General features: G+C 32.2%; 1 protein-coding gene across 1 annotated transcript in view; it reads left to right on the top strand.

Moving 5' to 3' along the window:
* The first annotated feature begins 714 nt into the window (after window positions 1–714).
* Pxd (Peroxidase) overlaps window positions 715–14,656 on the top strand; it is a 32,728-nt gene continuing 18,786 nt past the window's right edge. The window contains exon 1 of the mRNA XM_015509798.2: window positions 715–875. The gene's annotated coding sequence lies outside the window, so the exon portion shown is untranslated. The remainder of the gene's footprint in view (window positions 876–14,656) is intronic.

Here is a 14,656-nt window from a genome sequence, read left to right as displayed (position 1 = left end):
CATTTACGGTAATTTATTAATGAAATCCAAATTGTCCAATGAGCTTAACTTCCATTTCCATCAATCACTACACCTAATGTCCTAATGTAATATCAATTCTTAAAATTCAGTCAGCTTTTTGAGACAAAAAAAAAAAAAATACAAAGTGCTAGCAGGCTCTTTCAGAAAAAAAAATTCAGGCACCTTATACTCGAATGGCTTTTATGACATAATATTATATTATATAGGTACTATTGTAGTATTGTGAATACCTCGTATACTCACTCTAACTTTATACAAACGCTACAAACGTTTCATGTGGCTTTGAAATTCTATTGTAGTAAATCATTAGGTGGGGATTGTTTTTTATACCCGATACGTACCTTTATGGACACCTATTATATTATTATTTAAGATATTGATACTTATAAATAATACAAATTGTACAATATACGTAATTAATATACACAAATATATTAATATAAAATGCACACATACACTCAAGTGCGTGCGCGCGTTCGATGTATACGATGTCAAGAGGACAAGGTGTGTCGATCAAGTGTATAAACCGCATAGTTGAGCAGGACCTCCACGGGAAAAAATACACACCAAAAATCGAACCAAGAACCGAGCAGCTGACCCTGCGAGATGAGAGAAAAAAAACACACCACCAAAACGGCGTCACAATCACCTTGGTACTTTCACAAAACTGATATTATATGAACAGTATCGCGAATCCCAAGAGGTCCATTCGTTTCCGAACCGGTGTTGTGGTTAGGTTACGACGCGCGCCGAACGTTATAGTAAACAAGACGCGTGAGGAGTAGGTATAGTATATTGTGCACCGATCTTTTTGCCGAACACTCCGACGTCGATCAGCGCCCAATCGCATTAAGGTAGGCAAATCTAATTGCTAAGTCCGAGTGATATTATGTTCTATTATTGCTATTATAATAATTATATTTTTATATTTATGAATGATTAAAAAAAAAAAATAGAAAAAATTAATACGAACAATTTGTCGCGTTTATTGTTATGACTTAACCGTTTTATAATAACGAATTGGGACAATTTTGTAGTACGAGGTACGTATGTAATTTTTGGTCAATGATTAATAATACTTTAGAAAATATAATTTACCAAATTTCGTATTTTTTTTATCTATTTTTTTTTAAGCTAATTCTAAGACGTTCGAAACTTTAAGACTTACCAGAAAATAATTAGTTTTTTCCGATTATGTTTAAGAGCGAAATATATCTGTTACAGTTAAACTATTTCATTTATTTTATTCATGTAAAAAAATATATATACTTGATTTATGGCTAATGTACTAATAAATTGTAAAAAGTTTATACAAAAGATCTCAATGCGATTCATTTGGCTCTTCATGTTTTTATATTTTATTTGTTTTATTTTATTCATTATAAGTCATTAAAAAACAAAAATTAAACGGTTCATAATAAATACTTTTGGTAATTAACTGGTTTCGGACTTTTTAGTATTAAGAACGTTATGCTAATAAATTTCCAACATATAGCACAGAAATGTGTATAGAAAAATATGAGAAGTAATTAAGGTATATTATTAGGTATAATATATTATAATTTGGTATACGTAGTCTGTTAGAATAAAATTACGATTGATGGAATGAGAGCTTCCATGTGAAATATTTTACTATGTAATATAAAACATCTAAGAAATACATTTAAAACGTTTAAGAAATGGTAAATTTTTGAAAATTCAATATTTTGTTCGTCTTTAAATCAATATTGTAATCATTATAAAATTTCACTACTGCAGCGAACATAAATTTATTTTTAATTTTTATTATTAAACGAAAAATTCTCAAGCACCTACATATAATAACGACATATTATTTCCTTCGATATAGTTATACAGTATATAATATAGATTGTTTGAGTGAAAGAAATTTAAATCCTGTCTTAAACCTCCTATTATTGAATGTCAATCATATATTTTCACTGTAATAGTGCATTAGTGAACCTATCACCTATCACCTTTTTCACTTATCAATTCTCGACGTAACCATATAGTTCGAAATGTTATAAAAGGAGAGACATAAGTGAGTGATCTGTGTACAGCGATTTCGAAATCGAATAAAAGCTGAGTAACAACGTACTATAAATAATATTTTTTTTTATGAACTAACGGTAATTCAAACTAAAAAAGTTTTCGAAACGATCATGGTTTTGATGAATTTAATTGTTAAACGTGCATAATATAATATATAGGTACTAGTAATCAGTAATAAAAGAAATAACCGAAATGTCTTTTATGTTTTGATGATTTTATATAACGTAAAAATTAAAATGCAAAAATACTTGAAAATAAATATAGAAACTTTCAAACGATTTAAAACTATCAAATACCTAACAATCGTCTTTCGATACTATTCAATATTTTACGCATAAAAATCATCCGAAGTTTTATTGCTAAAAAAAAATTTCGTAGAATTTCTATACTAGGTATACCTACAATATAATCATAAAATTTTAGTATTAATAATACAGTGTAGGAAAAATTAAATTTTTATGTATAGGTACTTATTTACTCGTATATCATTTTAGTAACACGCACCTACTAGATAAATAATTATTGAAGATTGAATCTTTACGAGTATATTAAAAACGCTATTTGAATAATTAGTTGTTAGAGGTAAAAAAGTTAATAATGTAAATAGAAAAATTCGTGAAACATTTAAAAATTCTCGTAGACTGTGACGGATATTGTAAGATCCGTTTTAAAATTATATAATAAATACGAGCCATAATATAGCCATTAATGCACACACTTCTATGTAATCATTTATCAAATATGGGACCATTAAAAAGATGAAAAAAAAAATAAGATGCAAATGCGTTTTCGAAACTAATAATAAAAACGCGCAGTTTATGGCAAGAAAGAGTATTATACGTGTATCGACTTGTAAAATATTATATTATAATGTATTATTTGCCCAGCAGCCATATTTCGCATTTTTGTTATGAACACGAATGTGCATACGTACAAAATATCGTAGGTACAGTCGCGGATGAAGTCATATCGGTGAAAAACTGGACTTTCACTATTTACGTATATTTCGACGTTTTAATAATAATATATTATACTATTTAAATACCTAGACACATAATATCTATACGCATAGCACTGCAAATTTAGGACTGATTGTTAAAGTACGTGTACGTTCGCATAGTACATTTATTCGTGTTCGATGATGGGTACCTCCAAATAATATTATTGTTGTCAGCGTGTTGACTCGAAATATAAAATTATAATGTTGTACCGTAAGCTAAACGATGGTCGATGGAGTCACGCACGGGTGATTTATCAGAAGTTTCCATAGGAATGATCTTTTTTTACACAAATTTCCCACAAGCTACATAGGATAAAATGTATGTATCAGCTAGTTGTCCTATACCTGACGTAAGGTGTAAGTGCGTACCTGTATAATGCACATAAACACATAGTCATACCACACATCGCATCGAATTGCAATATAATGATATTTACATTATTATAATAATATCGTAATGCAGTCGAAAAAAAATTGAATGTGTACGCGACCGGTGTATAATTTTGTAACGTAAACGACTTGTCCATTATAAATGCGTCTAAATCGAAAATGGTGTGCGCCGACTGAGTATAGGTAGGTAGGTCTTATATGGTATTTGGTATTACTTGTCTGTAATATGCGACGTCCATGTCTGGTTAGTGATTCAAATACTTACATATGTCATTCTGAATGAAAATAGTTACAATATTATCCCTAGCGAATATTTTAAGGTGATCTATTTAAAGGATGATGTCTATAAGTAATTACTTTTCTGAAAATACAATATTTTTTTTGTAAATTATGCCATATAGTAAATAGTAATGAAACATTTAACATTTCTGGATAGGTGTTTCTTATCGTTACAACAATTTAAGTTTTTTACTAATATCTATGCACAGAATATTCCAATTTATAAAAATAGAATTTTGAATAAGAAAAAACTTTAAGAACTATAATTATGAAATTATTCATTTAATGACTTTAAATTATGTAAAAATAGAATTAATTACTATTTTCTGTTACGCGTTAAATACAGTTTAAAAGTGAAAGTAAATTTAGTAAAAAAAAATCATTATTTTCAAAGTATAATTTTTAATACTTAGTTAATATTATTTCGTAAAAATTAAATTTTACACAATTAATACAAACATAATGTAAATTTATTTATTTTTCCACGACTGACTATAAAAACACCGCGACTCCATTATAATGGGTCACGACCCCGAGTTTTTAGGACCACTGGTATATAATCCGTGCATGACTTTAACATTATAAATAATATACGATCGTTACAATGTATATATGTATAACAACCGATATAGGTCCGCACCTGTACGTCAATAATCGACGATCCTTGAATTTCGATCGATATGGCTATATACGATATCGTGTTATATGTAGTGCAGTGGTCGCGGGGTCGAGTCAATGTCGTTTGATATCGGGTCAACAAACACGATTAAATATCGTTATGTCTCCGTGTGTGGACGACCTTTATTTTGTCATCCACATAACCTAACCGTGTTTAAAATCGCTTCATGTCCTGAGCTTATAAACTTCTCGTATGATTACACTCAGAAACACGAATTTAGTCCGTAAATATTATAAGATATCAAACATTAATAAATACAATATAAAAACATATCGGACATATAGTAGATAATTAATATTTATCGATCCTTGACAGAATCGTAAACAAGATACAAAGTTCTTGGTTGGAGAACATATCATTCCAATATTCGAAAAGTGCAGAATAAAATGCCATAGGTACGGTTGACTTCAATAAGTCATTATTCGCGTTTCGCATACCATTTCGTGGTTTTCGCCAACTTTCAGCTACCTGATAAAATATAGCATGCTAAATAGCCCCAAAAAACGCATTGGTTGTGTTTATATTTAGTTTATTCGAGGACGTTATCGTATATACCCATAACACACACATAATATTTAATTATAAATACATAAATAATTAATATGTATAATATAATATTGTATATAATATTATAGTGGGCTATTATGATTTTAGATTTTGGCCGGCGGGGATTCGCTCCGGTTATTGTTGACGAAATCGCTACTAATCGAATATTGTTATATTATGTTTGTTTATCTAAGCATCTGTGTGGCCATTAGCCTCGGGCGCCGTGGCCTGTGAAATTGCAAAATTAACCTTTCGCTCGTTCAGACAGACCTATATAAAATATATAATTATAGGTATAGATATGTGGTGATTCTGTGTATGCATATACATAAATATTTATACAAAACTCCCACACGAAATCCGATCTGGTCTCTACATATCGGGCGTATTATATACCTATATATTGCAAGAGTATATTAGGAACCAAAATATCGTTGAAACGTTAAATATTAATAATAATAATGATATTATAATAATATATTCTATTGTTTGAGAGGAGATTTATTTGTCTTTCTTAATCTTGTACGAGGCGTACGAACTCACTCAATTACGTATGATCGTATAACGGGTATTAATTAAGATAAATTACGTCTATATTATACCACATTGCCATGAAGACTAGATAATTGAATCGATTAACCGCGAAGAAATTAAAATCAAACATCATTAAAATGTTCATAATATTATATTGTCCTTTGCTGTCATATCGTGTACGTGTGTATTATTTCATTTATTTTACTATATAAATATCGCACTGGCGTCGAATATAATATTTATAAAAATATTTATTAATTTTTATAATAAATTACGCTTTTTTCAATCACATATTCACATAATAGACATATTACACACTCATGTTTGTGAATTTTTAATTTATATTTGCAATTAACACAGGGGGGCCAAATTTATTTTTATTAAAACCTTGTCGAACACGCGCAGTTAAGTAACGGGCATTGATTAATTTTTTTAATTGGAAATTTCATAACGTTTTCAAACGTGTTATTAAAATAATTTAGAAATTTTAAATTATTCCATTATACATAGCTCCAAACGGGTGTGTGATTATCGAATTTTCAGAGACTGTTCACTTTGAATCCCTCACGAACTACGCACGCGTGCAAGATCCCGGGACGACATTGACAAACATAATATATAAGTATAATGTTTGGCAGTCGTTTCATAGTCATGCGTCTAAATTGACAGTTGGCGTTGGGAAATACACTGAACCGAATAATTACGTAGGTCATCGTGGCAGCTATTGTTCCTCAGGTTATAAGTATGACTTGAGGACGCGATATAGCTTAGTGATGTTACGTCATGCACAGACACTTTGTATATAAATATTATATATATATAGTACCTGTGTACAGTACACCTTGCACCTACCTACCGTAAATCGTAATAATTATGTCCCGACAAATTATAAATCTGTAATAACTAATCACCAAAAGTAGATGTAATGCACAATTTCACGATTATTCTGTGAACTGTACAGGATGTACGATTTCAATGCATTATTCGGTATACGCAATATAGAACAGGAGTTGAATTAAACAAACATATAACCGTCGCATCATCGTTTGGTCCATTAAAAGAATCCAAAAAACAGAACTCTAATAAATCGAATTTCTTAGAAATATGTTATTCTCTATAGACACCTCTATACTATACATATACACGTGTACTGCAGATATAAAGGCATCCACAAGCACTCATTTTACAACACGTCACATTATATGTTTTATTTCCCCTACAATAGATAATTTCACTCAAACGTTGTCATTATATTTATGTTAGATTTATTTTATATCGCACACAACTTAAGTAAGTTGTTACAACAGTTGCGCCGAATTTTTCATAGTCGTGTTGCTATAACTCGTGTGCTATTAACGGACGCTTATTGTTTCAAGTCAAAAATAAATCAGAAATATTACGAGAAAACAAGTTCCTAGAATCGCTAACATATTTTTTCGAAAAAGAGAAACTGTTTTTTAACTCACTGCTACTTGATGATGTCGGGACACTACATACATCACATTAGGTATTATAGTTTAGAACGCGCTGTTAGCTTAACCTTTAACCCAGCCTAGCCTAACCCGACGTGCGTCTGAACTGTGCGACTCATTTAACGCATAATACACATATAATATGTGTAACACATATCGCGGTATACCGAGGGCGATACGCAGATTTTAAAAACAATCACCATGCTCGGATCGTTCTGTTAATGTACATAATATAAAAAATATATATATTATATTATACATTGCCACGATAATCTGGGAGATAGGATACCTTTAATAAATTATGTATAACTGAGCAATATATCAGCGTATTATATTATATAGTATTCATAATTTATACTTGTGTATATATTAATGGAGATCAGGCCATCATCAATCAAACGCCGACCGGCTGATTGCGATCCACATACATAATATTATATAAACACGTAATATAGTTACCTACTTCTGCGGCACGGTCACACAGCCTCCGGTTCTGAGGTGTGGTAAATGTCGAAACACTCGAAACGGATTATTTCTTGAAAACCGAATGTGAACAATGCACATCGAAGCACCAGCAATAGCAGCAGCAGCAACGACTTCCATTGGTCGGTGTGTAAAAAGTTCTTGTTAAAAGTCGATTCGAAGTGTCTTCAAACAATCTGTACTTCTATGCACGTGTGGTCGTCATATTGTACACCTACGAATGTTTTATCTGCAGTGGAACGGAAACTCATTGGCGACCAAACTGTATCGTGTGTGATACTAGACAACGAGACGTGCTGTAACGCCCTGTTTGGTCGATCTCGACCTTATTTCTTTGCGACGATCGCTGTCCCGAAGGCATGATGTACCTACAGAAAGAGCGGACCGCACTTGAGCGGGATGGGACTGTACATATTTTGTGGTGTATATATTAATATTAAAACACACGATCGCGATGCCGTCGCTAAGATATGTATTTATATTATAATATCGTTACTGTCGTCACTGGCATATATAAAGCCTCTCTGCCGAGTGAAAGGACGTAAAATATAATATTGTAACGTGTAGCTATATACGTATAGACATGATAATATAAGAGTTCTAAGATATGTAACTGCACAATAAATGCACAATGCAGCACAGTAAATTCGGCCGGGGAACCATCGAAATGTCACGAATATTTTCCATCCATTTTTCTTATATAATTAATAAGTATTATTATTTCTGTGTACGCGTACACTTGACACAACACGGACGATAACGCTAGAGCGAAATACACCGCGGTAAACTTTTAATACACACACACATGTATATATATATATACACGTCATAATGATATTATAATATTATATCATACCGACAGACACGAGTTCTAGCGCAGTCCGTATTTACACCGTAGACTTATAACTTGGTCCATGGTATACATAATATATATTATATATATAGGTAAATATAAAACTATAATAATAATGATATGATATATGAAGCGTCTCGTGTAGTCATGTACACCGTATAATAGTATAGAGGTACATCGGATACTCAAAAAACACAATACCGGCGCCTGTCGTATAATATTATATCATACGCTATCATAATAATCTATTCACCGTATATATCGCCAGTCACGTTTTGCTGTTCGTTATCATTTAACGCCATTGTTTTGGATCCAACCCGTGAGCAAGCGCCGAGCTGTGCTTACTACACACACACCGTCGTCCGTCTAGTGCTGTGTACCAAAATATATTTAAACGTCTACCGATATGATATAACATCATATTGTATCTCGTGGGCTTTTAAATAAGGCACAAAGTCGGGCGAGTGCAAAAACAGTTACCTACAATAAATTATTTAATTTTAATTTTACGTGCGCTCTCTTTCTCTGTCTTTCATACACGTGTGGAGATGTTTTAATGGTTTTCTTTTGAGTGTTCGCGTGGGAGAGCTGGTCGATCGTCATTGTTATGATCGTTTTGACGGATACACTAACGTCAAAGAAGAAAACACCAATTCAACGACCACAATATATTATACAATACAGTCTTATAATTACTATGACGTATAAAATAGCGCCATCAGAGGAAGTTTTCCGAGATAGCTCAGCCGGAAGTACACTCGTTTACTTAGTTTACTTAGACAGTCGCTCGTTGTACAATAACGACAACTACAATCTACCTCACACAAAAAAATCTATTATAAAATAATTTTTCCAATAACTATATTAAAAAATACTCAATCCATTTTTTGTATCCATTATATCATTATTATAACCATTACGCGATCATTGGACTGTCCAAGGTTGGACTTATTGTTGCGAGTGAATACGAAAAAAGAAAAAATCGTCAATTAGTCATTATCCGCACCACCGTGTGGATTATTATAATATTAGCATTGTACGTCTTAACATTATTTCGGTCACGTAGTTAATACGCAAATTATTACTAATGTCTGACAACCACGACGAAGTTTATTCATTAAATGTACTGCTCATGGGTACCATCGAAATAATGTATATATTATTATATTATTATCGGTTTCCAGAAATCCCATAAATTCCTGTGCTAAAGGTATGATAAATCATTATGTGTATTTTTGAAAAATCTCCGGAAACTTCCGAGTACATATTACATATTCACACGCATTCTGCGTGTCTACATATTATTACCGTAATTTGACATGCACGAATATCAGTGAAATCATTATACGTATACAAATACAAAGATATACGTTATACCTACGCGCAGCGTAATTTACAGCATGTGCAGCACAAGTGTATAAATAAATATAAAAAACCAATTTCTATGATCAGACTTCCGAAGATGTGTTCATCGATAATATACCTACACATCAATTGAGATGGTACTTGCATATAATAATATGCTTCAACTTCATGTGCAGTGAGTATTTAGATGCAAAGAGATGCATTATTCCTATGCGCTGTCTCATATGGCTATATCAAATTATTTAGCCGAGAGGTCTTTTTCAGTTTTATAAAGAGTTAAATATGTGAGATCCAAAATAACTGAAGAACATTTAAACTGTTTGGCTATTTCAAAAATGTGATCAGATTTAGTCAATAAATCGAATTATCATGATGTGATCAATGTAATCACGTAAGCTCTTTGTTAGAGAATTTGATCCAAGAATAGGATACCTATATTATTTTATTTGTTGAAAATAATTTATAACATGTTTTACCCTTGATTATCAAGATAAATCCATAACATGGACAGTTTATTGTAGTATGAATCAAAGATAATTCTCCGATATTATTATTATTATTATGAGCAGACACGTAACGTGCAATGAAAGATACATGTATACATATCTAATATTGGCACATCTGGAACGTACTTGTCAATAGATCGATGAGAATGATATGGGGTTTATTGGATATTTTACTAAATACTAAATAGTATATAAAAGATAATGGATACGTGTGGTGGAACGCGGGTCAAACGAAAAAGAAAAAGTTAAACGCGCAACATACCTAAATATATGTATAATACTCGTAATAATAATGTAAAAAAGACGACGACGTCTGCTACATCTATATAGGTACTGTATAATTACGTACAATTAAAATAATACTACGCGTTCTCAGTGTGTTTATGTGCAAATTAAATTGAATATTTAATATTTACTGTAAAAGTCTTGTGTAGAGTCCCTCGATACGAGTAAGTAACACGATACAAGTACGGTTGAAAACGACTCATTTGAAAGTTTTGTGGATGTGCGACGATGACGACGATATGATTAGGCGTATAGCATTGCATCCGGAAATAGGATTTAAGTTTCATTTTTCAACGATTTCACTCTATAGTATATATACATTATACATATCACCAGCATATTTATAAAAATGTTTTCCAAAGAAAATTCTTCTGGAAATTACGGGCTAACCAAATTTTTTTTAGAAATTTCTGAACTGCAGGAAATTGTCTAATGGAAATTTCCTACTGACATCGCTGTATACGGATTGCACTTATAGCTATAATATAGGTACCTACGCACGTATCTATATTATTATTACAATCGTTTGTATTGAGACGTCGTCAGTGTAAAACTCTGCAACAATAACAATAAACACCCGCGTTAATATATACATATGTCGCAGTCATTTGGGCGGACGCATACAATTTGCATACGATTATGAATACTCGAACGTCAGTGTGTGAGTACCTATTCGAGAAAAGCGTTGTGTTTTGCTTTATGTATATAGGTGTACTGCACCGCACATGTATTATAATATGACGTAAGCAGGTACACGTGAAACGAATATTATGCGCACATGCTGGATTGGACGTTTGTGAGCAGCGCGTCGTAAATCCGCAGCATTCATCACAAAAAATATTGTGTACACGACAATATGTATAATACATTATATCATATAAATATATATAATGTGACCTCATTCTTCGCACTATATAGACGAACACGCTGAAGTAACACGCTACACGTACAGCACAAGACAAATAACGTATGAGACCGCACGGATCCCTGTACATAATATATAATAATAATGATCACGACTTACCAAGTCTTAAATATTGTGCGACGCCATTTATGGGTGACTTTTATATTATTGTTATCACTGTAACTGTGTCTTTATCTGTATTATGTCATCAGGAAATGTGAAAAGCCTTTGAAAAGGTATGTAAATCAGAAAAAATCGCGTGTCTGTTAAATTATTGGCACACTTTGAGTATCGTAAATTTTATACAAATCGAAACGACGCCCTCGGCTGTTGTGCTTGACCGTTCTGTATAATACATAATAAGGAGTGAGGACGTATAATTATCGTCATAAATCATAATATTATATAACGTTTATCAGTTTATACTTTATACAAACGATACTGATTTATTGCAGTGATGATCCCACAAAAATTCTTTGAAAGTATATAATCTACTAAGCCGTCGGAGTGTCTGACCGCATAGATAGTTCATATTTTATACTAGTGATGAGATGTCAACGATCACTAACAAAATTCAAACTACAAATTTTTCAAACATCTATAGGAAATGTTTTATGAAACCGATGAATTAAATTAATCGACTATTTATTACAATATGCTCTTTAAACAAGCCAATAAAGATTATTCGTTCTATTATTTCCACCGTAGCCATAATAATTCTAAGTTCCAATCCATTCGTGGAGTTTGGACGTGAGATTCATAATTATCATCAACCGTCATGAATTCTATGAGAAATACTGGTGGAACCTGTCTTGCGTTAACGAGCTCTTTTTTCGTCCGATAATAATTATTTTGATTCTTCAACATAATTTTGTGAGCATTCGGCGTACCTATAATATATAATATGTTGTACCTACCTATATAATATATATATTGTTATACCCTATGGGAACACCACTTCAGCGTATACATTCATGATAATATAACGTAGGTACAAGTATGTAACGATAATATATGTTATAATAACATTTCGATCGTGCTCAGAGTACATTATCTAACTTTCGTGTGATGCATTTCGGCGGGTTTTCGCGTTCGGCAGCCGGAAAGCAATTTATTAGACACCTACCTATACATCGTTTGTCTAATGAGATTTTCGGAAAACGAACGACTACGTTATGTGGCTTTCCCATATGAGTAATCATCGTAAAAGGTATATACATACCTATATCGTAATATATTGAATCTTGTAATATATAATAATAATAATAATAATATGATTTATTCTCTTATATTCTGATCGGCAAATCTATCGTATGAACACATATAGATCGCTGTGAATACGTATACGGACAACAGACACGATTTTAGTCAACGATTTTGTGTACGATAATACAATTATGGGTGCACATATATACATTGTTAGGTACAACACGCATTATTATATCGATCAGATGACGTATCGGATTAACGAGGAGAAATTAGGAGCTCATTAAAAAGGATTGTTCGCACTTGTGCAGCGTCCGTTTCCCAATTCAAATGTACTATGTGCCTTTATGCATATATGTTTATGTATTATATTGTACATAAAATAATTTTTTATATTCAGAATCACGCGAATAATTGTTGTATTTATTTTAATTATAATATATGAAAATACATATCGTTAGGCGTTTATTTCAGTGTGTAGATATACTATCGACATGTGTATATGGTTTAAAAGTTAATTAAACCTGTTGTGTAACAAAATATATTATAAAAGCACTAGAAATATTGACGAACTATGAAGTAAGTACACGAAGTACTAACTTTACGGTCTATGCACCTCACCAACACATAATATGTGCAGTGCGTGGGTGCGGTCGTGAGAACTTCTCTTTGGCGGCCAAATACGTTGGCCAATTTAAATACCGATATAATAAAACGTATATTGAAACAACATCATAATCGATCGATTTTCATGAGCACATCGCGCGGGACGTGATGCTAGTCCTCAGTGGCATTCCGAAGGACTCGTTACAAAATCAAATATTTAAAAAAAAATCCGACCGGCGGTCGCGACACGCAAAAATTGTGTTTTCGATTCTGTGCGGTTTTCACGACCCGTCCTTGGGTCCGAAGACTTGTAGGTATGTGTTCTACGGTACCTAACTATAGTCGGTATACCTATATATATATATATATATATATTTATATTATATAAATAAGACCTACGAAAAAATAAATAATATCTGATAATAATATCGTTGCGATTATCTGTGCAAACCTGTCGAGTACATTATGATGCAACAAGTTTCAAACATATATACATCGGTAACGGATTTTCACGTTGTCACGTTCAGATCATACACTCTATTATAAATACAATTCACTGTCTGAGATCGTACATAGTACATATATATATATTTGTTGTAACATTTTTATTTCCATCATATCTCCGCGATAGTATAGGTATATAATTTATATGTTATATAATATGATCTAGTTATCTAGTTTAAACGCGCTCGGCGGTGCGAAGATGACACACATCGCATACCTGCATTATATTATATTCAATACATAGATACGTTAATTTACATAATATATTACATATATATGTGTAATATATTCTGTCGTGTATGTGTTTTGTAGTACAGGATATAAAATATAAAACTATAAAATATTACAAAATGGACGCACACGGATTAAAATATAATATAGGTACGTGCATTATTACAATATTACCATAATGTATTAATGTAGGTACAATATAAAATGTTATAATGTGTCATGTACGCCGCTGTATGATGAAACCGGTGCGATTTTCTCGTAATATACAGCTCGGACACGATCTTATAAGATATTATAATATATCAATGTGTAAATAGATAATTGCGGCAGCAGTGGTGGATTCGAATCCCGGCAACGGCCATGCCCGCTCTGTCGTCGTTATCGCAGCTAGCTATAGTATTTGTGCGCACTTAGCTCCGGGGTCGTTACGTTCACCGCTAGACGACATTCCTCTGCAGATAATGAATATCACATAATATTATGGGTATTAGGTACACTATATTACACACACATACATATACGCATGAAAATCGACAGCACCGACGTCACCGTTCATTACCGCACGAATAAATACTTACCTATACATATATTTTTATTCACGATACGGACGGTTTATCATTTCACGGTCGAGTTGGGCGCGCAAGATTTTTTCCGATGACAATATATCGTACACGAGCCATAATAATATATACTATCATATTTGTAGAACATATAACGTACCTCGTGCTGATGACTAGAAT

Source organism: Diuraphis noxia, unplaced genomic scaffold (genome assembly GCF_037042655.1).
Source record: "Diuraphis noxia isolate RWA-SAM2 unplaced genomic scaffold, SU_Dnox_SAM2 contig0002, whole genome shotgun sequence".
NCBI lineage: Eukaryota > Metazoa > Arthropoda > Insecta > Hemiptera > Aphididae > Diuraphis > Diuraphis noxia.
Note: the sequence above shows the minus strand (reverse complement) of the source record. Positions and strands in the feature narration are given on the sequence as shown.